Source organism: Protopterus annectens, chromosome 5.part0 (genome assembly GCF_019279795.1).
Source record: "Protopterus annectens isolate FY-2018-M chromosome 5.part0, PAN1.0, whole genome shotgun sequence".
In the NCBI taxonomy this organism is placed as follows: Eukaryota; Metazoa; Chordata; order Ceratodontiformes; family Protopteridae; genus Protopterus; species Protopterus annectens.
The window spans coordinates 1740796327-1740818966 of NC_056735.1; positions in this window are offsets into that span (position 1 = coordinate 1740796327).

A 22640-nucleotide genomic window follows, 5' to 3' on the forward strand; every position below is an offset into this window, starting at 1 on the left:
AGACCCAAACATAGTGAAAGTGTTGAAACATGAGGAGAATAAGTCTAAGATGACTTCCATTCTTAGTTTAGCAAAAGTATATCAGTGTCAAGCAGAAATGGAAATCAAACCAGAAGTAAATAAAAATCAAACAGCAACTGAATGTGGCAAAAAAAGAAATAAAGAATATAAGGTGAAGGATCAGATGAGAAGGCAAGAAATGTGGAGAATGCATAAATATAGTTGCAAGTATAGAAAACTCTTGGAACAACTTCATGTCGATCAGGATGGAATGCAGGAATGGTTAAGGAGAGATGAATTTAAACCAAAAGACAAAAGGTTAATATTGGCGGCACAAGATAGTGGACTACATACACCTTGGTTTACAAAGTCCATTGAACATGTGGGAGAAGAAGACAAATGCAGGTTTTGTAAAACAGTATTGGAAACAGTCACACATCTTGTTGCTGGCTGTGATATATTAATGGCAGAAGGACTGTATACTGAAAGGCATAATAATGTGGCAAGGCTGTTGCATTGGGGAGTGTGCAAACATTATAATATAATATTGAAGTAAGTGTAAAACACTGGACATATGAGTCACAAACATTACAGAAAATGAAGTTTATATCACATGGGCTCACCCATTACCAACAGTTAAAAAAATAGATGCGGGAAAACCAGATATAGTAATCCATGAAAAGAAGACAAAAGCAGCATTGGTCATTGAAATTGCTACACCTAGGGACTACAGTGTCTTACTTACAGAAAGACATAAAGTCATAAAATACCAGGATTTGAGGCAGAAACTAGTGTAATGTGGAAGAATGATACCCAGACAATTGCAATAGTAGTAGGAGTAATGGGTCTTATAAAAAAGAATTTTCAATCCTACTTAGATATGCTGCTGATACATGTAAATCCATATGAATTGCAGAAGGAGTCATTACTGGGTACATTGCTAGTGCTGCGAAGAGCACTTCTGGCTAACATCAAAGACTGAAACAATACTAATTTCATGAACTTTAATCATACTTTGACTTAGGAATGGGGTCCATCATGGTATTAGAAACCCAAAAGACTTGGAGAAATTAAAAAAAAAAATCCCAATGCTAACTCATGGGTGATAGGCTAGGAGATATATCATTGGTTTATTCATGCCCCAAGAACATATTCAAAGGATATTGTAACTGTACCCACCACCACCACCAGTGTTGCCATGTGTAAGGATGTGGATATCAGAGAAACCATATAGAATGGCAGCTGATGCAGCATGATGGCTGTCATTCTCCTCAAGCAGTCTGTGCTACCACTGTCAGGTCAACCTATGGCAGCAAGGCAAGGATTAAGGATAACTTGTTGTGAACTGGTCTGACATTCATCAACACAGCTCTAAGTTTGGACCATTTGATTAGAAGTCATCTCAGTAGCATAATGATGGCATACCATATCCTTAGGTGTCAGAAAGGGAAATTCACTCCTCAATTGACTTTATTGTGGGTGGTGATTGTAAATCCTTGATGGTATTCAACAGCCCTGCCCAGGTAGCACAACCTTAGGGCCATTACTGCCACCAGTTCACCTAGCCTTAAGAATTACAAACTGCCTCTGCTGTCTCATGAGTACAACTGTAATCACTTGGTTAATGATACAGTATATGGTCTTAAGAAGGACCTTTTCATATATAGGGCCTGTCACTGTCAGACAATAAAACAACATTCACTTACAAGTAACATGCCATTTTAATTTTTAAAAAATATTTTTCTTTATTTGCTACATGGGTATGTGAAACTGGTCCTTGTCTGGTACTTTTCAACCACAACCTAGCTCTTAAGGCCAAGGGCAAATACAACATATATATGGACAACTTAGTGTGACAAAACAACAAGCATATTTTGTGAGATGGGAGGAAAACCGAGAACCCAGAGTAAACACATTAGACATGGGAAGAACATGCAGAATACTTCACAGTGACTGGAGGGCAGGAATCTAGGGCCTTAGACCTGTAAAACAGTGATCTTACCACTGAGCCACCATGCAGCACCCAAAGATGAAATATTAAAGTCAAATTCTGGTGTCTTCCAGGAGGGATCCAGTGTATTTCATGGGATGAGATTGTGGCCATTCCATCCTGCCTTGCTAGGGACAGTCTGCAACTCTCCCGCCATGGCTTTCACATACAGACTAATACACTGGCTGCCCCATAGGCATCCACATGTAACTACCTACTATAATTATGAAAATATTACCATAGCACTGCCTAATATTAGCTTTCTGATCCTCAAAGACATTCATCTCTGTGTGGTTACTGAAACCTTGTTTTAGTGTAGTGACAGCATTCTCCTTTTACCTGGGTCCAGTGCATGTCATACACTCAGTCCCACAGGAAACCATGGGTTGTACTGGTATTTATTCAAGAGTCCATCATCTTGTTCCATATTCTACATGGTACTAACCTGGAGTCGTAGTATCACCCAACAAGCCTACATATCATAGAGCTGCAAATTAAAGAATCCCCTTCTTAGCTCTCTGCCCGGTATGACATGCCAGACTGAAAAAATAGCTATCAAAATAAATACTCTACTTATTGGGAATTTTAACTGCTCTTCTGACAACAGACATTCATATGCTATTAGCAACAAATATGCACAAAGATTCTTTATCCATGTTAATGCTATTTCCCAGACAGTCACTGGGAGGTGCAAATCTCCTTGATCTAGTCCTTAGTATCCTATGATCTGCCTGTACTCCCCCAATGTGTCTCTACATCCGTGGTGAAGTCCAACTACCAGGCACTCATATTCTCCTTTAGGACCTGTGCTATTAATCTTAAGAATTTAACAATGCTTATGGACTGTTCTAAAACTAACTACATAGTATTTGCTCAGACTACTAAATATAATAAGTGTGATAAAGCCATAACCAAAGACTCAATGATGTAAGAGAATATTTCTCTGAATTTTACTGGCTTCCAGGTAACAGCATTGATGTGGCTGTTCCTACTGGTCACAAATACTATCTTAAGTTTAAAAGCAAACCCATATGATGGAACTCTAATACCAACAGGCTTAATAACAAAAAGAAGAGACTGCTAGCTGTTTTAAACGAGTCTGGTGTCCTCCAGGAGGGATCCAGTGTATGTCATGGGAAGAGATGGTGGCCATTCCATCCTGCTTTGCTAGAGGCAGTCTGCATCTCTCCTTCAAAGGACTTAAATCTGCTGATCACAATCCTTAAACATGCAATGAAGATGTTTAGAGTGAGGTATGAATTTAAAGCTATATTACAAAAAAATAGAAGTAATTCAAACAACTGCTCTGAGCTGATACTGTATGGTACTCCCTGCTCCAATTTTAAAGCTGTTATCAACATCTTTGCTGACAAATTCAGCTCAAACTTTATTTTACATACTTATTCCACCACTTCCTCCCAAATAATTCCCTAGTGCTGCTCCTTAAAAATCACTCTGAATCATGGCCTGTTAGCCCTGTCCACAAACAGGAACACCAGCTCAGTGGGCCCCAATAACATCCCCTGTTAATAAACTTCTTCGGCATAAGCCTCACCACTGATTATGTTCCTAATGGCTGCAGAATAGCCACAGTGATGCCATTGTAAAAGGGTGTACTATTGACACTGGCAACTGTAGAATTATAGGCCTCACCAGCTTTGTCTGCATGGCCATGGAATGCATCCTTGGACAGCTCATAAATGACATCAGAGGTAGTTTTCATACCCTGGATCCCAATCAGTTTGGTTCCATGGAAGATAACTCATTTCTACGCAGTCTGGTTAATTTCTTCAAACTCTTGATGACAGTTATACTATCCATACTGCATAGACACCATTCTTCTTGCAGGAGTTGTTGATAAAAGTCACCCAGCTAATCATCATACCTTATGTTATTCAATAGATTTCATCTGACTCACTGACAGAATCTGCATAGTAAAAGATGGAGGAACCTTTTCCAAACAAAAACATCATCACAAGAGGTGTCCTGCAGGGATCTTTTCTGGACCCTACCTTTTTTGTGTCAGCTTCCCTGATGTTTCTGAAAACAGAAGCCAACAAGTTACAGTTGACAAAAGTTTTTAACACCTTTACTGAGTTATCACTTAAGACATAGGCAAATATACATTTATAGAAAACAAAGCAAACCATATTAATATGTTTACAGTTACAAACATTATACATCACAACATATATTGTTTTGTACATGAATCATGAATCTAAATTGCTTAATTCCTGTCTTCACTCCTCCTCTAAAACCTTATTCTGCATGTATTGTTCCCACAATTTCCAGTTTTTTTCTATATAATTTGCTCCTACCCTTTTCTAAATATCCCATGTCTCTACTTCAAATACAATTGGTTTAGACTCTGATTTCCATTTTCCAGCAATTGCTTTTTTTGGCAGCCACAAGAACTAAACTTAGCAAGGCCTTATTAGGTCTAGGCAATTCAGATCTTGTATCCCAGCGCAAAACAAACATTTCAATAGTTACACTTATTTGCTCACCCAGAATTTCTGACAGAGTTTTTAAAATCTGCTTGTGTTATGTAGATGAGTCTTACATGTGTAGCTCTAAAATATCCCTTCAAATCAGGGAATCCTAAACCACCTTGTTCTACTAGAAGGATTAACTTATCCCACTTGTCCCTTGCCCTCATCCCATCCCAGATAAAATCCTTCATCTCTTTATTAATTACTATCCACAACTTCTCCTCTTGTTGATAAAAATATACCCGACCTGTATATAAAACTAAAGGATCTAAAAACATTTTGTCACTTCTTGTATCTTGCTATAGCCGTATCCATAAAGAAGAGATTCCAGTTTCTCAGCTATTGTATTATCATTTGTTTAGTCTCTTCCTACATATCCTTAGCTGTCATAACAGAATCCTTTTTAACCCATACTTCTAAATACTTACTTTTACTGTATCTCTGTAACTATGGGTACTGCCGAACCAATTCATGTGTGGGAACACAGTTCATAGTTGTATAGCTTTTGTTTTGTCTTCATTAATTTTATACCCCCAAAGGCTTGAAACTGTCTCAGAATGTTCCACAACACTGAGATGTCCTTTACTGGTTTTATCAGGTACAAAATAGTATCTGCAAATAGAGGCATGTTTTCTTGATTACCATACTAACAATATCTTTGAATTTATGAGTCCTTTATTTTCTTTGCCAGTGGCTCTGCATATAATGCAAATAACAAAGAGAAAAAATGACACCCTTGTCTGGTTCCTCTGTTCAGATACAACTTATCAGGGAAGAATCGTCCCACTCTAATTCTTCCTCTAATCTCTCATATATCCTCCAAATTAACTTTATTATTGTATCAGGGAATGCAAATTCTTTCATTGCTCTACACATAAAATCCCAGTTTACTCCGCTGAATGCTTTCTCGGTATCAAGACCCACCAATAGTGGTACTTTCTTTTATTCTGCTTCCCTCTGGATCATCACTGCTTTATTAATGTTTTCAGATATTTGCCACCCCTTCACAAAACCACATTGATCAATATCTATAAATTTTGGCAAAACCTTTGCCATTCTTTTAGTTATTATAGACATAAATACTTTATAAGCATGGTTAAAATTTTAATGAGTCTATCTGAAGCTGCGTCTGATTGGTCTTTACTGTCCTTAGGTGTTACAACTATCACAGCTTTCTTTCAGATATTGGTGTTTCCCCTCCTTTTAAAACACCGTTAAGCAAAATCTTCCATATCTTTATCACTTTCTTTTCTCCTAACTTCCACGCTTCCACGGGAATACCATCTGTTCCTGGAGACTTTTCTGCAGATTGATTATAAGTCACTGTGTTTGTCTCTTCTCTTCCTCTCATAATTGTTCTTGTGCCTCATCTACCTCTAACCTTAGCATACTTAAGTCTTTCAAAAATATTTCTATTTGTGTTTTTTTCTTGATTTCCACATGTCTCTGTTTTATACACATTTTCATAAAATTTCCAAAATAGCTCTAATACCTCTACAGGATCTCTGGTTATTTATCTTGTTATAGTCTCCCTAAGTTTGGCAACAACCCTTTCTACTTTCTGTTGCCTAAGTTGTTATGCTAAAAGTTTTTGTGCTCTGGAGTTATCAAAAAACAGTTGCTTAACTGCAACCTTTCTAAACTCATGGATATTATCCAGATTTTCCCATATTTTCTCTTTAGCATTCTCAGTTGCATCTCTTCCTATTCTGTGAGATTCCCCTTATTTTGCAATACTTTACCTTAGTCAGTGCTTCTAAATAATTCTTGTTTCCACCCTATTTTTAACTACACCTTTATTTTGTTCCACTCACTAGCTATGGCTTCTGAAGAAATTTTTATCTTCCCTAACAACCCTTGAATAATTTCCACTACCTATTCCTTAAATTCCACTCTTTGGTGGGTAAGCACCAGTATCTCATTTTTACTTCTTTAGCCTGCATTTTATCTTAATTTTTATTGGTGCATGTTCTGAAATAGTAACTGAACATGTGTTGAAGCTTTCAATTAAATGCAGATTTTCCTGTGAAATATAATTTATATCTAGTCTAGCTTAGTTATTGTATCTTGGGGAATAGTATGTAATTTTCTCTGAATTCCTACTACTGAATTCATGCATACCATACCAAGTAATTTAATAAAGTCCTTTAGAAATCTATTCGCTTTTGTTATATTTTCCCTTGTAGGTCCCCCAATACAGCCTCACTCTTGCAAATCAAGTTCTTCCAATTTTTTCTTAAGCTATATAATAGCAGTTTTAGGTGGAATATATGTGCCAGCACAATCTTCCTCCCTTACCAGCAGCCCCTTACTACTACAACTCAATAATTTTAATCTTTTTCCTTTTCTATCATTATTTGAGCTCCTTTAGAGATTAGTATAAGTAATCCCCTTTTCCTTTGCCCCTGATATTCTACTGAATATCCATCCTAAAGTCCTTTCTTTAGCAAGCTCACATGCTCATTCCTTTCCAAATGTGTCTCCTACAGCTTTGATATTTGCACTCTGCATGTCTTAATATAATTCCATACTCTTACCTTTTTGTCTATACCTGTGAGGCCATTCATGTTCCAAAACAATATGGATAACATAGCCATTATGATAAGATATTATTCCCACCTATTATACACCACAGTTTTTTACAATGTCTGTTTCCAAGTTTTGTGTTACATACACCCACTAACGTTTGACAGGTTAATCTTTTACACAGTTGTTTCTTGTCATTTCCTTTTAAATGTATGTCATATTTTCAAGACTTTTGTTTAAATGAGATCCCTCAATTAAAAACAAACACACCACCAGAACACCCGTATAACTTATTAACTTAAAACAAACACACAAAAGTATTTATATCTTCAGATAATGAAGTTTATCCCTTCTGAAACGAATAATTGTTGCAAAATGACAACTGCACTCACAGGAATTACCCAACCAAAAAATAAGGTTATCCATGCTAAAGTCGATGTCACAGCCTGTGCTTCCACTTTCACTAATTACTACTATTCTTTTCCTATAAACAGGGATATGAAAACAGCTGGTATGCTTTCAGAAACCACTAACTTTTAACCTTACAAAAAGGTGATCTAGCTATCTGTAAAAAAACTAAATGATACACGGTTCTAGTAAATATATTAACGTATTTAGGATACCATGGAAATGCTATCTCTTATTCACTTCAAATAATTTCATACTTTATCTTTTACTGAGCTGCTTGCTCATGTACCTTTTAAATTTACACTTCCCTCCACAAATAATGTTTAGAGCTCTGAAGATTTATTGCTTGCCTCTGTAGTCAGCTTGTCTCCATGGAAACATAAAAACAGACTGTACAACTACCCTCAGGTGCAGACTTCTCAATTTACACTGAACATTTATTTCCTAAGGAAAAAAAATGCATTCACTGTGTTTTCTTATCTTTAAAACCCACATGCTTAAACACAAAAAAATTGTTTTTAGATTAAGCTGATGGCATTAATCCAGATATTCACATATGCAAAAGTAAGAGAAAACATCTCACCTCTACATATATTATAGTCATAGTCAATGCATTTTTACATCCCATCTCCTACCCCAGCAGTCCTAGATTATAATGTGTTAAAGTAAACATGATTTTTTCCAGCCTTTCTTCTCTTTTTATATTGTAATGCCTACATTTCTTAATTCAAAATGTACTTGTTTACTTTAATATCCTTATCACATATAACAATCATTGTCAAGGCTCATCATCACCCCCTCATTTTAGATACCTCTGACTACATACTACACACACATCTGCTATACTATATAACATGCAATTTCAATCATGAAATGTTTATACAAATACTAACAAGAACATTTTTTTACTTCCAGTTATTTGTGTTTTCTTTTAAATATCCTTCTAAACACTAATGATATGAAGTGGGGTATATGCTTTTCAGTACACTCACAAGTTTAACAAAGTTAGCAAAAGTCCAATCTTTTTCTCCCACTTTTTCTTGTAACATCATATTTCACAAATGTGATTGATACTTTATAATCTCACATTTATTCACTAATATCAATGTTGATGGTATTCTTCTGCTTTATGTCCATCTCCAAACACCAAACTCTGGTTCAAGTCCAAGGTACCCTTGTTTCTTCTAGTCAATCCCGATGCTTTTTTTTCTGTCTCTCAAGCATTTTCATTGGGAACATTGGAAAAGATCTTACTAGTAAAGTCTTTATTATCAGAAAAATGAGAAGCAAGGTCCCTTTCCATTTGATGGCTCACCTTTTGTTGGACAAACTTTTGTACTTCCTCCATAGCCTGTTCTGCATCAAAAATGTCTTTGAGCATCAGGAAAAAATATTCTGAAGACAGCTGGATACAGCAACTAGAATCTTACACCTGCCTCTCAATATTCCCTGATTGCTGGGATAAATTTGCTTCTCTTCTGCCTGGGGTACAGTGAATAATCATTTCCCACAAACTCTCTACTGTCTCCAATTTGTAATACATTGCCCTTCTGCCACAGTTTTGTCAGGATGAACTCTTTCTTCTGGTATGATTGCATCTTTACTAATTCAGGTCTTGGCTACTTTCTTACAGCCAAGTTTGGAGTATACATTTGATGTGCCCTTTCAATTAACAAATCCTGTTGTGGAATACTATTCCAGTTGCGTATTTGTGCTTTCACAAAATTAATACATCCCGTTCTTTCCAGTTTCCCTGGTACAGCAGAAAAATCTGGGGTTTTCTCTGCATGCTGTGCCCTCTAACTCTACCATTTTCTGCTTGAGAAGTCTCACACTCACCGAGCCTTTTCTTCATTTCAACCTCTAATATTTACAGTTTTATCACTTTATCTGAATAGCTGTTTAAAGCTTCTTCATTTTTCCATCATTTTTGTTATTTGAGTTGATATACTCATTCAGTGTTTCATTTATTTTAATCAGTTCTGAGCACATTTGTTTTATTTTTTTTTCTAAATTACTGGAAGCCATTTCAGCTGCAGGATTCTTCCTAGTCAGTGTTTTTTTTCACATTTTCTAGTTGATTTTCTTTCAGGCTCTCTAACTTTCTTTTTTGTTGGCATCCATGCAATGTACTTGAATATTACTTATGTTGGCAGAATTGCTAGCACCTATAGCTCAGTTTCTTTCTTTACAATGGGAGGGCTGAAATTCAGCTGTTGTTCAGTGTGCAGTCATTTTGGAAGTCCCAATTAAACTAAGTAAATTAACAAATTTCAATAATTTATACCCGCTTAGCTTCCATTTTTTATGGAATTCTGTAAATGATGTTTAAGTTAATGTTTAAGAGAGAAACCAAAGTTAAATACTTAAAACAAAAATACAGCTGAATGATCAGCATTTTTATTCATCAACTTTAGGAGTAAATGGTGTAGGCTATTGTCAGCTCAGTAGAAGAAATGTTCTAAGACTCCATCTCCTTACTTTTACACACAATGCTTTGCACAAATCCCTTCTCCAAATCCCTAATATGCCACTCAGATGTTGAGCACCTATATAAACACATGCAATATCCCCCTCACCACACCCACCAATGGCTGGGGGAAGGAGGGTGGGTATATTCATAGGCTCATAGGTAGATACTAGGCTATTGGCCCTAGGGCCTATATAAACCTAGCCAAAAAGATACCCTGGCTTTTGCCACCCAAGAAAATTATTTTCCTGTGCCCCTGTCGAGCCGAGCCACTGAAGTGATCCCTGGGGTGAATTTCCTATTTCCTATTTCCCATCCAATATTGAAGAATATGGACATGGATCCTGTCTGATATGATCCCATTCATAGTTTTCAACCTTCAAGACAAAGTCCCCAGCTGAACTCCCTGTATCTGTCATGACACTATATCTTTTATAAACTATAGTAGCAAGGAAAGAACTTCCCCTTCAGATCACATCCAGCTTATAGTGCCTTGCAAAAGTATGTAAAAAGCCCATGCTGCAGAAATATCATCTATAGATCAATTTGTGAATAAAGTATGAGAGGTAGCCCTTGCCCTCTTTGAATGTACTGTGGATACAACAGGCAATTATCTATTATACTTTGCAAAGAAGAATGTAGTATACTCTGTAAACCATCTAGAAATCACCTTAGGGATACTGGAACTCGACTGAGTATGATCAAAGGAAGCAAAATGCAAATTAGCTCTTATTATTGACTTAGTACTGTAAAAATAAAATCTTGTTTCTTGTTTTCATTCATAGAACTTAAGTGATACCCCCCTCTTTTAGAGTAGTCAGGGAGGAATACAGGCAAATTTATCAAGTGGTTTAAGCTGGTCTCAATGGCAAATTTAGACATGGAAGATGAGTTAGTATTTTGGGTACTCTATCCTTAAGAAAGTCCAGATAAGAAGGATTGTTTCATAATACGTGCAATTCTGAGATCCTTCTACCTAAGATGTCTGCCACCACAAAGATAGTTTTTCAAGAAAAAACATTGTTTTCTATAAAGTTTAGCTTGAATGGAGATATTGTTTGCTTTTCTAGTTTAAATTTCAAATCCCAGGTTTCTCTGAAAAGTAGACTTGTTAAGAAATTGCCCATGTAAAAGACCTAGAAATCATTTAAGAAAGTTACAGAAGAAATAGAAAACCCCTGATGTTGTTCTTTTTTTGGCTTTTTCTGGTTAGGGGTCACCACAGTGGAACTCCGGTCCACTAATGATTGGCAGTAGATTTTTACGGTGCCGAGGTGCTAGCCCGACACCCAACCTTCAACGAAGGCACGCCCATTTATGCATGTCTTTCGAATGCCACTCGACCATGGGGAGGACATGCAGACTCCACACAGAAGGTGCTCCAGCCGAGAATCGAACAGGAGAACCTCTTGCTGTGAGGCAACAACGCTACTGCTGCACCACCACGGCTTAAATAGAAAACCCCTGATGAAAATTATAAATAGCTGCTAGATCAGCTCTGATAGACTAACAGCTTAATCTTGTATCAAACAAATGGGAGAGATAATGACAGATCACTGAAACAACAGCTGTGGCAGGACTCAGATCATAAAAAGGTGTTCCAGTGTTCCATACTGCAAACCTAGCGCACTTATGCTTATAAGTCCTTCTTGTATTGGGTCCCTGGGTAGATGTAAAGATTTGGAGGGTATTTATCATCCTTTGCCATCGCCAGAAGTGGAGAAGCCAAGCAGTTATAGGTAGAGATGGACCATTTGAGGCTTATCAGACCAGTGAGTTATAAGATTCTAGAAGTGCCTCTTAGATGTAGATACAGTTCCAGGAGTTGATGCCAAAGCAGAGGGACTCATACTTGCCAAATTTCAAATGAGGCAGTGAAAATGATAATGGCATTGTGCATCTTGTCATTATAAACAAACCTGGTAATAATGAGAAGTAGGGAAAATAAATGAGACCTGGAGACCAAGTTAGGAACAGAGCATCCTTGAGTCTCTTTCCCCTGGAGGGGGAATTAGGGAAAAAAGCTGCTTCACTTGCATTTGGTCAATTATATAAAAAGGTCATAGCAAGGCTTTTCCCATCAGAACAATATTTGTACCATTGATGGACTGAGGGTTCACTCCTGAGGCAGCCACTATGGCTGAGACTTTTTAGTGGTGGGTTTCCTTCTACAGGAATGTGGTTAGCTATCATAAAGCATTGTATTTGATGTATACTATTCCAATATCCTCACAGAGTCTCAGCATAGGGGAATAGAAATGTCATCACCCTACCTGTCCATATGATATTAATAGTGCTAGAATGGATGGCAATATTTCCACCAAAAGGGGAGTACCGTGTGGCCTGCAACATGAGGGGGACTGCTGGCATCCTTGTTAAAGTGATATGTAGGTTGACATCTATTAGCAATCACATATCTTGGATCATCTATCCTCTATAATGCCCTCACTGCATGGTAGAAGCATCTATACTGATCATCACTGCTAGGGTGGGGAGTTGAAAAGGACTGCCCAGAGTAAGGTTGAGAATGTGTAGCCACTGCTTAAAGTGTTCCTCTTGTGTCTTTGAGATCCTAACCTAATCTGAAATAAGATCCATGCATTGAGATCCATGAACCTTGAGAGTCCACTGTATTATTCTTAGAAATAATCTCAGAAAGAATGTGTCATGGTGTAGTAGATAGATGGTTGCAAGTATTAAGCCAAACATTTTGTAGCACAGTGCTGCAAAAAGCTGTCTGTTAAAAAAATAAGATGGTGAATAACACTGTCTATAAGAGGAATTATTAACAACAGGAGATTGTTTTTACAAGATATAGTGTGCGGCTGGCACTCAATAAACATTGGATTACATAACATCTTAATTTGGGACTTCCCACTTTTCTCAGCAATTTCCAGGAACCAGAACAATGGGGGAAAAACTCCTTATAGGTTCATAGGTGTTTACTAGGCTAAAGACCACAAGGGCCTTTTTAAGCCTAGCCATTTCTCTGACAAGTTCTGATACACTTGATAGGTGTAAGCATGGACCTGGGAGATGAACCATTTACAGGTTACCTGTCTCCATTAGAGAGATAGGTGCCAAACTAGGGATGAATTTCCGGTTTCCCATCCAATTGTCCAATTTGCACTTGAATTGGGTTAGGGAGGATCTCTGCTTCACATGGATGGGGAGCCTGTTTCATAGATAGGCTAGTCTCTGATATGCATACCTATCTCTCCAGCAGATCCTATTTATATCACAGGCAAGGTTTACATCTTTAGAATGGGTAATGCTGGTGCTGTTTGTTTTGTGGATATACAGGAGATCCACCAGAATGGGGTCTGACAATGCCCTGTATGCCAGGCATAGATCTCTCCTCGAAAGCCTGTAGGAGACAGAATACAGTTAAAGGGCCCTGATGCAGTCTACATAGGACATTCTACTTATGCCCTGTATTCTTTTAGTGAGGAACCTCTGTGGACGTTCCAATTGTCGGATATGCCTGGTTAGGTGCATACCAAAGGGAGCACTGTACTCAATGATAGGTCTGATGGATGCTGAATACAGTGGAACAATGACTTCCTTGGACTTACACGCCATACCTTTGTTTATAAGTTGTGCAATAGAATGATGTCCTCACCACTGTAGACATCTGATGGTCAAACGCTAGATTACTATCTTTGTGTCTAAGTCCCTGACTAATGGATCAACTATAGGAGGTGCATTGTCAATATGTTTACTAGGGATGGATGACTTCCCAAAGGATACTATTATGCATTTCTTGGCATTTAAATTTAGTCCATGGCTCTGACACCAGTTGTTTGTGTCAGTCCCTCCTGGAGAACATTTGTGCCAGTGTGAGATTCAATGACAGCTCCTAATTTGCAATCATATGCAAGTTTAGAAGTAAATGCCAAAAAGGAGCGGTCCAAGGACTGATCCCTGAGGGACTCCACTCATGACTGGCCTCTTTGTAGAGGTGGACTCCTCAGTTCTAACTTACTGGGTCCTATCTTGTGCGCCAATTGACTATCCACTGGGTGACATACAGGTTTGTACCTAACCTCTTGAGTTTGTCAACAATGCCTGAGTGGGGTATTGTGTCAAATGCCTTGGCCAGGTCAAGGTAGGCAGTGTGAATGATTCTGGCCTCATACATTGCTTCGGTGACCTTCTCAAAGAAGTCCACCAAGTTGAGTAGGCATGATCTGCCCTTGACGAAACCAAACTGGGTTGGGTCCAGTGTCTGGAGGTTTACTATATCTCTATTGATCATCTCCATGATAATGCATTCATGGCTTTACATATTAGACTAGTGAGACTTAAGGGTCTGTAGCTTCCCAGGTCTGTAGATGACCCACCTTTGTGCAGAGGGATGATTGTTGCCTTTCTCCATTCATGAGCCATGAAGCCTGCTTGGAGGCTACAGTTAAATAGACATTCCATAGGCCCTGATAGGTCATGTTTCATGCTATTTAGAAGGCAACCTGGGATATTGTCTGGGCCCATTGATGCAGTGTTCTTGATCTTAGACATAGCATTAAGGACCTGTGACCTATTGATAGTAGTTTCTAGTAGAAGTAGTTCCTATGCTGAAATCAATGCTTCCAGACTATCAGTAGTTAGGAGCCATTAATCTAAATAAGGAATAACCTGTACACTTTGTAGCCATTGGTCCAGTGGAATGACAGATATAAACTTGATGAGTACCCTTGGGACTGAAGTGAGCCTAAATGGAAGTACCCAGGAGCAAAATTGACTGGTTGAGGCTGCTCAGACCGAAGATTAACTTAAGGTCCTTGGTCTTTGGTCTTTTGGGGACTGAAAAGATCTTTGAGTAGTAACTGCATCCTATATGGCTTTGGGAGGCATATTGGATGGCTCTTTTACATGTTAAATTTAATACTTGCAGATTGGTTGAATTTTTTTGTCAGGGTGGGATGTTGGACAATGGATGAAAGTGCATCTGGGGTGTGGTGTAAATAGGACTACTGTAGCTTTTAACAATGATAGTTTTGCTCCAACTGGCCTGAGTGATGGCAGTCCACAAAGATATACTGAGGGTCATGTGACCCTTCAACAGCCTCCACAGCAGGACAGTCAAGCAGGTTAGCAGAAATTCTGCTTTTACTGCCCCCACCACCACCACCAAAGGCAGGGCTGTAGAATCCCTGATTTTGCTGATTGCCTCTACCTGTCTGGCAACACATATTACAAAAAGCTCCCACAATCCCACTAGTTCCTTTCATAGTGCTGGTTGCCAATTGGCTGTTGGCCATTCTGATACCAAAGTTGATACTAAATGTTCTGCATACTGGAAATCGAGTATTGTGGAGTCATACAACTAATGACAACTGCTGTTCGTGGTTTGCCCTTTTTCTCACTAGCTTCCAAATTTCCTTGCTCTTGACCTTAAACAAACTGCAGCCATTAAATGGAGCATCAGGAAAGGCCACTTTGAAGTTTTCAGCAAGGTCTGTATATCACAGTTAGCTATGGCAGCAAATGTCTATGCCATTTTCATATTACCCATATTACACTATTGGTGTGGTTATGTGCTAGTGGCATGATGTGATTGGAAATTGAAGATGTAGTTGTCACGTGTGAAAAAAAGTTTAGATTTCAGGTATGTGTTTGGCAACTTGTCCACTGAATTGGTCATCTCGTCTGCAATCTCTTGATGAATCTTGACTGTGTGTGAAATAACACCCAGAAGAGAAAAGGTCATAAAGACATATGCTCATTTCCCAAAGCAATGCACCACCTGGTATACCATTTTCAAGACAGTGGACCTCAGCTCTGTCAGGTGTAGACATCTTCTTCAATAATGCTGTTGCCACAGCAGAGTCAGTGACAGGAGTCTGAATCCAAACATTCCAGTCCTTGGAAGGCAAGAGGATCTTGTTGGACTTCTTAAGAAAGAGTGCCAACACATCAAGCTCTTTTTACACCTCCTTGTGACAAGCTTCTCCATCTTTCTGACAATAGGAACCACCAAGAAGAGTGGTGGAGTAGACAATAATGCCTCCTTCAAGATGCACTTTGGAGATTATGTGTGATCAGAAGGCCATCTGCATCTGGCCAGTGGCAGATAAAGTTTACCTTTGGGCTATTTTCAAACCATAGGCCCCTTGCACACATTTCAGGACCATGAAGATATGCATATTTTCTTTGATTCACCTTCCTGACTGTATTAAATTATATTCCTTGTAATATACAGCACCACTTGTCATGGTGTGCTTTAAATTTGTAGTTTTGAACATTTTTCCAATAAGCAAAGAAACAAAATTTGTAGTTTTGAACATTTTTCCAATAAGCAAGGAAACAAAATGTATGAACCAATAATGACAAAACTGCCCATTTAAGAACATGTCAACCATAAAAGGACACTCAATATCTGTCAATATGGACAATCTTTGCAGAACTAAATGTCTGTAACTAATGAAGAGGTTGCTTCTAGCAAACTACTTTATATTTCAGTGTTTCATCTACAAACTCCGTGCTTTCTGCCCTTGAATAAATTGCCTAGGTTACATTTTTTTAAAAAATGGCAAGCTGGTAACACTCCAATAGGGAATGGATGGCAAACTGACAACCCAATCAAAGTTACTAGGCATCTCATCCAAAGGAGGACACATTCAGGACTGCAGCACCCCTATCCACCCTTAAAGTACAACACAGTATCATCAATCCATCTATATGGTATGGGAGTAGAACCCATAGCCTTCTGCATCAAAAGGAAGTATAGTACCTGCTGTGCTACTAACACTGCAAATTCTATAGCACAATCAGTGATGATTATTTGCTAAACAAAACTGTATGCACATTGAAAACAGACTTAGCATGAGCTGTAATAAACTTCTCTTCCCTTGAAGCTCACAATTCCTTGAAAATTCACTGAAGCTCATAATTCCTTGAAAATGCATTGAGGCTTACAATTCCTTTAAAATGCACAGCAGCTCACAATTCTTTGAAAATACACAAACTCAATCTTTTGAAAATGTACTTTGGGTGCTCTGGTAGTTGGTGTAGAGTTTTCAGATTCTTCTCTCCTGTAATAAAGGTACAGGATTTGAGTCTGAGCAAATTAACTAACCTGCCATCCCTAACTAGGGTGTTTCACAAACACACACACACACACACACACACACACACACACACACACACACACACACACACACACACACACACACACGCACACACCTCCTGAAGTAAGATTCAGTCATTTGTACACTTACCTTACTCAATCAGGAAGTGGCAAGAACCTTTGTTTGTTATGTTGTTTAAAATTCTGTGCGCAGATACCAAAAAGCAATGGCACAAGGTCTGTGTATTGACACATGCAGGGACATAACATCCAAAGGGGGTTTGTTCTCTTGAAGAATGAATGCCCTTAAAGAAGAAATTTTTTTATTAAAAACTAAATGTTGTGGCAAGCTTTTCACCAGCAGGGCATCATTCCCAACCAGTGGGCTCTAGGCAACTGCCTAGGTCACCTAGTGCTGGATCCAGCTCTGATGTCAATGGCCTAGTGCTGACTATATTTGATGCCATCACTGAAAGGTTTGATACCCATGGCTGTGAGGAATCATACACTGGTACCAGCAATGATCTTAGGTCTGAGTATGACACTACAGGCTTTGAGGCCAATGGAGTAAACCCTAAGAAGTTGGAAATGTGAAATGATGTAAAAAAACTCAATGTCAATACCAGACCTGATGTGTCAATACTGATGCTCCAAGCCCAAATAGCACTCAACACTGAGGAGGCTGGTGTTGAGGACACAGATATCAAAGACACAGTTGATTCCAAAGACATCAAAGGTACTATAAAGTCAACAAGAACATCTCTAGCAATGCCAATCCAAAACTTCACAGGCTGCTGACTGGACTTGGGGCAACTGTTGCCAAGGTAGTGACCAATGTAGAGGCAGTTTTGGAGGAAGGCAAAGTATCAACATTCCTGCCTGCCCTTTAACCAGAGAGGAATGGAACTACACACATGCCAAACTGAGCCTGCCAAAAGGTCCTCATCATCTACTTGCAGTTCAAATTAACTGTAACAGAAAAATATAGAAGGAATGGGAAGATATAAATGACATAGGGATGAAAGTCTGGTGTGTATAAACTTGCAAAATTTAATCTCTGATTGTGGAGGCATACTGTTTTCAAACATAGACAATTTCATTTCTGATTGTGGAGAAATACTGCATTGCCAGGAATGTCTGGGAGGATGGTCTTCTACCACACTCATAGCCAAATGAGATATACCAACTATAGAGCCAGAAACAGAACCTTTTTCCTCTCTGGACTTCTTTAGAGGAGGAGCAGAGACATCCTTGGATTAAAAAAGCTTTTTTTCTTGTCCTTTCATTTGAGAGACTTTTTTGACACTGGACATGCCTTTACATTTACAATGTTTATCTTTAGACCCTTAGGGTGAGGGTGCTTCATCGAAAATAATTCCTCTCATTGGTATCAAACTCTCGGTATGAATGAATTTTTACTTCCAATACATGTTCTCCTGGTTTATAAATGAACTAGCACACAAGAAATGATGATCCGGGAGTATTTATTGTGTACCCACAGGATTCACATTTCACAAAGTTAGTAAATTTACGTTCCATTTTTAGTTAAAACTATACCAGAAAAATGCAAAATGCACATATACACACACACACACACACACACACACACACACACACACACACACACACACACACAGTGCTTACTTTAAGTCATTTGTACATACCGGCACTCAGTTAAGGACTTCTCAAATTCCAGTATGCTGGCAGCCTGGAAAGCAGTTGGCTGAGGCTCTAAGTCACAGTAAATTAAAATGTGAGACAAATCTTTTAAACTGAACAAGTAAGGAAGAGTTTGCCTTATATGTTCAAATTAAACACTTTTCTCATATTCAAGCTAATTAACTGCAGCACTTAACACTGCAAATTTAGCAGTGATTAAACAAGCAATATTACAGGGCATGTCTTATTAAGGAAATACACACCCAGTGGTGAGAGGCATAAATGAAGGGCCTCTACAACCCTGGAAGGACAACATTTCCTTAATAATAAGCATCTGGAGACCATTATTGCACTCAGAGATTGGGTAAATTATTAAGTTGTTTTATATATTCTTTTATTTTATTACTATATATTTCTTTATATTTTTATGTAAAATAGTTCTGATACCTAATGTTTCAGACTTGCTGGAGCATGTGCAATTATTGTTTGAGGAAGTGTTTTATACCCAAAATATAAGTTATGTAAATATTTAATGTCTACACACACACACACACACACACACACACACACACACACACACACACACACACACACACACACACACACACATTCAGAAGCACAGAAAGATCATACACCTATACACAGAAACACACACATGCACATGCAGGTGCACACATACACACACACACACACACACACACACACACACACACACACACACACACACACAGATGCCTAGTAGTCACTGCCACTTTGTTGAGTGAATACACCTCAGATGTCTCACTGTAAGCAAATACATGAATATATATATATATATATATATATATATATTATATATATATATAAATATATATATATTATATGTATATATTTGTATATATATATATATATATATATATTTATATATATATATATATATATATATATATATATATATATAGAATGAAGGGCTGTTACATTACTTTTCATGACTAAAGTTTTAAATATGAGTTTGCTATTTGTTCTATCAAAGTTGTCCTTCAACTTTCAATATGAGTTTATAAACCAACATAAAAGCCATTTTAATAGACAAAGCTTCGAGGGTTTAAATATTTGTCATTACTGTTTGATACACACAGCTTGATTTAATTGATGATTTTATAAATAGCACTTTCACATATACCTATGGCAACATCATACATAGCATAGGTAGATTTAAATTCCTAGGGGCAGATTTAGTTTTTTTATCACTCAATATTCAATATTGATTTTTTATTAAAGAAAATTTTTATATGGTCTATGTATTTTTATGCAAAAGTATTTTTAATATTTAAAAGTTTGTATATATATTTTATTATTTATATAAATATATATATGTTTTTACTTTTTCATTCTTGTAATATTTATATATGGAAAAATGTATATTTATTTTCATAAATTAATTTAATGGCAAACAAGATTTATTAATACATACAACACATATTGAACTTGTATAAAAACATTTGTAAATATGATTTAACAACAAAAAAATGTTTTTTATATACACAGAAAACCTTTTCACAATATATAAGGTTTTCATTGAATTATGTAGTTATTTTCAATATGCTTAGTTAAACACTGTTTTAGAAGTTTTATTTTATTATATGTTTAATATACAAGTCTTCACAGTTCACATTTAGCTCAGGTGTTCATATAACACATAAAACCAAAGGCATTGTATAAAATATTCATTTTATTTCATCAATTTTACATTAAAATTAGAACATCATTAAAAGAATAGAAACACAGCACTTTACAATGTAAATGCATCGGTCATTTCCTGTTTTTAAACTAAATAACCATATAAGGAACAACACTAATCTTGAGCTACTGCTTTGAAATGCTATATTAAGTTGTTTTAAGTAGTTAATTGTTATTCCATTTCCAGGTTCAACTAATTTACAATTAATCAATTATCTAATTTAAAAAAAAAAACTGTATAAAAACAAGAGGCACCGTACATTCATTATTCTGATGAAGTCTGCATACGGCAGACGAAAGCGCTAAATCTGTGTAAACTGTTTTTATCATTGTGATTAAAAATATTGTGGTCTGTTCACACGGAATTTTTTATTTGTTATGAGTTTATAAACATCAGAGTCATAGTATGATATGAATGGCCTACTGGGGTTGGCTGCCACAGAGGTTTCCTACAACTGTACATTTTAACCAAATGATATTGAGTGGTATGTGTTTATTGGAGGGGAAAAACTGCATGATACTTGCTGTGTAATCCCAAAGATTCTGGCTCCAACTCTGCTGATGTAGATGTATTCACTGTGTTTACCATTTTTGGTTTAGGTTTTGTGGCAAGCTCTAGAATAACAAAATAGATATGTATACATTTTTGAACTAGTTGTAGTTATGAGCATAAAACTGACCAGAAAGGGTACTTTTTTGTCAGAACCAACTGCAAATCTTTATAGACGTTTGCTAGTCTGGGGGGGGGGGTGGAGCCAAGATGGCCAACTGATAGCAGCAGTTTTTCAGAGCTCTATGAAACTAGTATAAAAAACAGGAAATAACTTATTTTATTTTAGCAATAATACTTAGAATTGATCAATGAAAGTATAAACTATATTATTAGTAACTTTGGTGAACTTAGGAAAGTTTTTCCTGTCAAATTATAAAGGAGAATATATCATTTGTGGAAATGAGCACTTTGAAGACTTTTCATTCTGACATGGCTTTAAAAAAAGAAATGCAGCTTGTGACATCTGCTCTGCAAGAATTTTCACTAAAAATGGATGATTTTAAGAAGAATTTACAAAACCTCAAGGAAAATTGTCAGAAACAAACAGATTCTCTCAAGGAACTGATACAGCAGCATCAATCCGGAATAACACACTTAGAAGCATCCCTGAATTATCTTGATGGAAGACTGAAGGAAGAAGAAAGCCAGAAAGATTTTCTCATCAAACAAAACATTTGGCGTCTCAATAAAGTGGATGACCTGGAAAACAGGAAGAGAAGGTCAAATATAAGGATTTTTGGTATCCCTGAGAGAGCTGAAGGAGAAGATATAATTTCTTTCATGAATACCTGGATTCCAGAGATTTTAGATTTAAAGGAGGGTCTGTCCTTTGGTATTGAAAGGGCTCATAGAGCTTTAAGAAAGCCAGTGTCAACATCCTCCTCTACTCCTCCCAGATCAATAGTCATAAAGTTTCTATCTTATATGGTTTATATAAGAGGTGGCTGAGAGGTAAATCACTTTGGCTATGGTGTGCATGGTCCTGGGTTCAAGCCTAGCAGAGGTTGTTTATTTAGGAAATACACTCCAGGGAACACTTCTGTGTCTCTGCTTGACAGTGGCACAGGAAAATAGCTTTCTTGGGAGGCGTAAGCCAGGGAACTTTGTTGGCTATGCTTATGTAGGCCCTTGGGCCGATAGCCTAGAACCTACCTATGAACAAGGAATTGGTCCTAAAATCTGCCTGGAGGAAAAGTCAATTAAAATTTAATCAAAACCCAATTAGGTTTGATAATGACTATTCTATCAGGGTTTTGGAACAGAGGAAAAAAGCTTGGCCATTAATAAAACTGTTAAAGCAGAATAACATCAAAACTCAGCTTGTATTTCCTGCCAGAATAAAAATTCTATATCAGAATGAAATTAGATCATTTAATGTCCTAGAGGAAGCCACTGCCTTTATTAAAAACAATAACATTATTTCCTTTCCTGAAGGCATCTGCATCTCTGAAGAGTGGTACTGATAAATCTTCTTGGACTGATGTTAAAAAGAAAAAACAAAAAAACTGAGTCAAAGATTGCTGTTCCCACTAAATCTCTCAAAGCATCGACTGCAGCTGGACTTTAATGTGTTTTATACTTGCTAAATCTTCAAATAAGGTATGTCATGACAATAGTTTTCTTATTGCTTTTCTTTCTCTTTTTGCTTTTTCATTTCAATACTTTTTTTTGTTCATATACAAATTAAATAACTGTTTATGCTTTTAGTATATTATATTTTAGTATATTAGTATAATATTACTGGTTTATTGAGT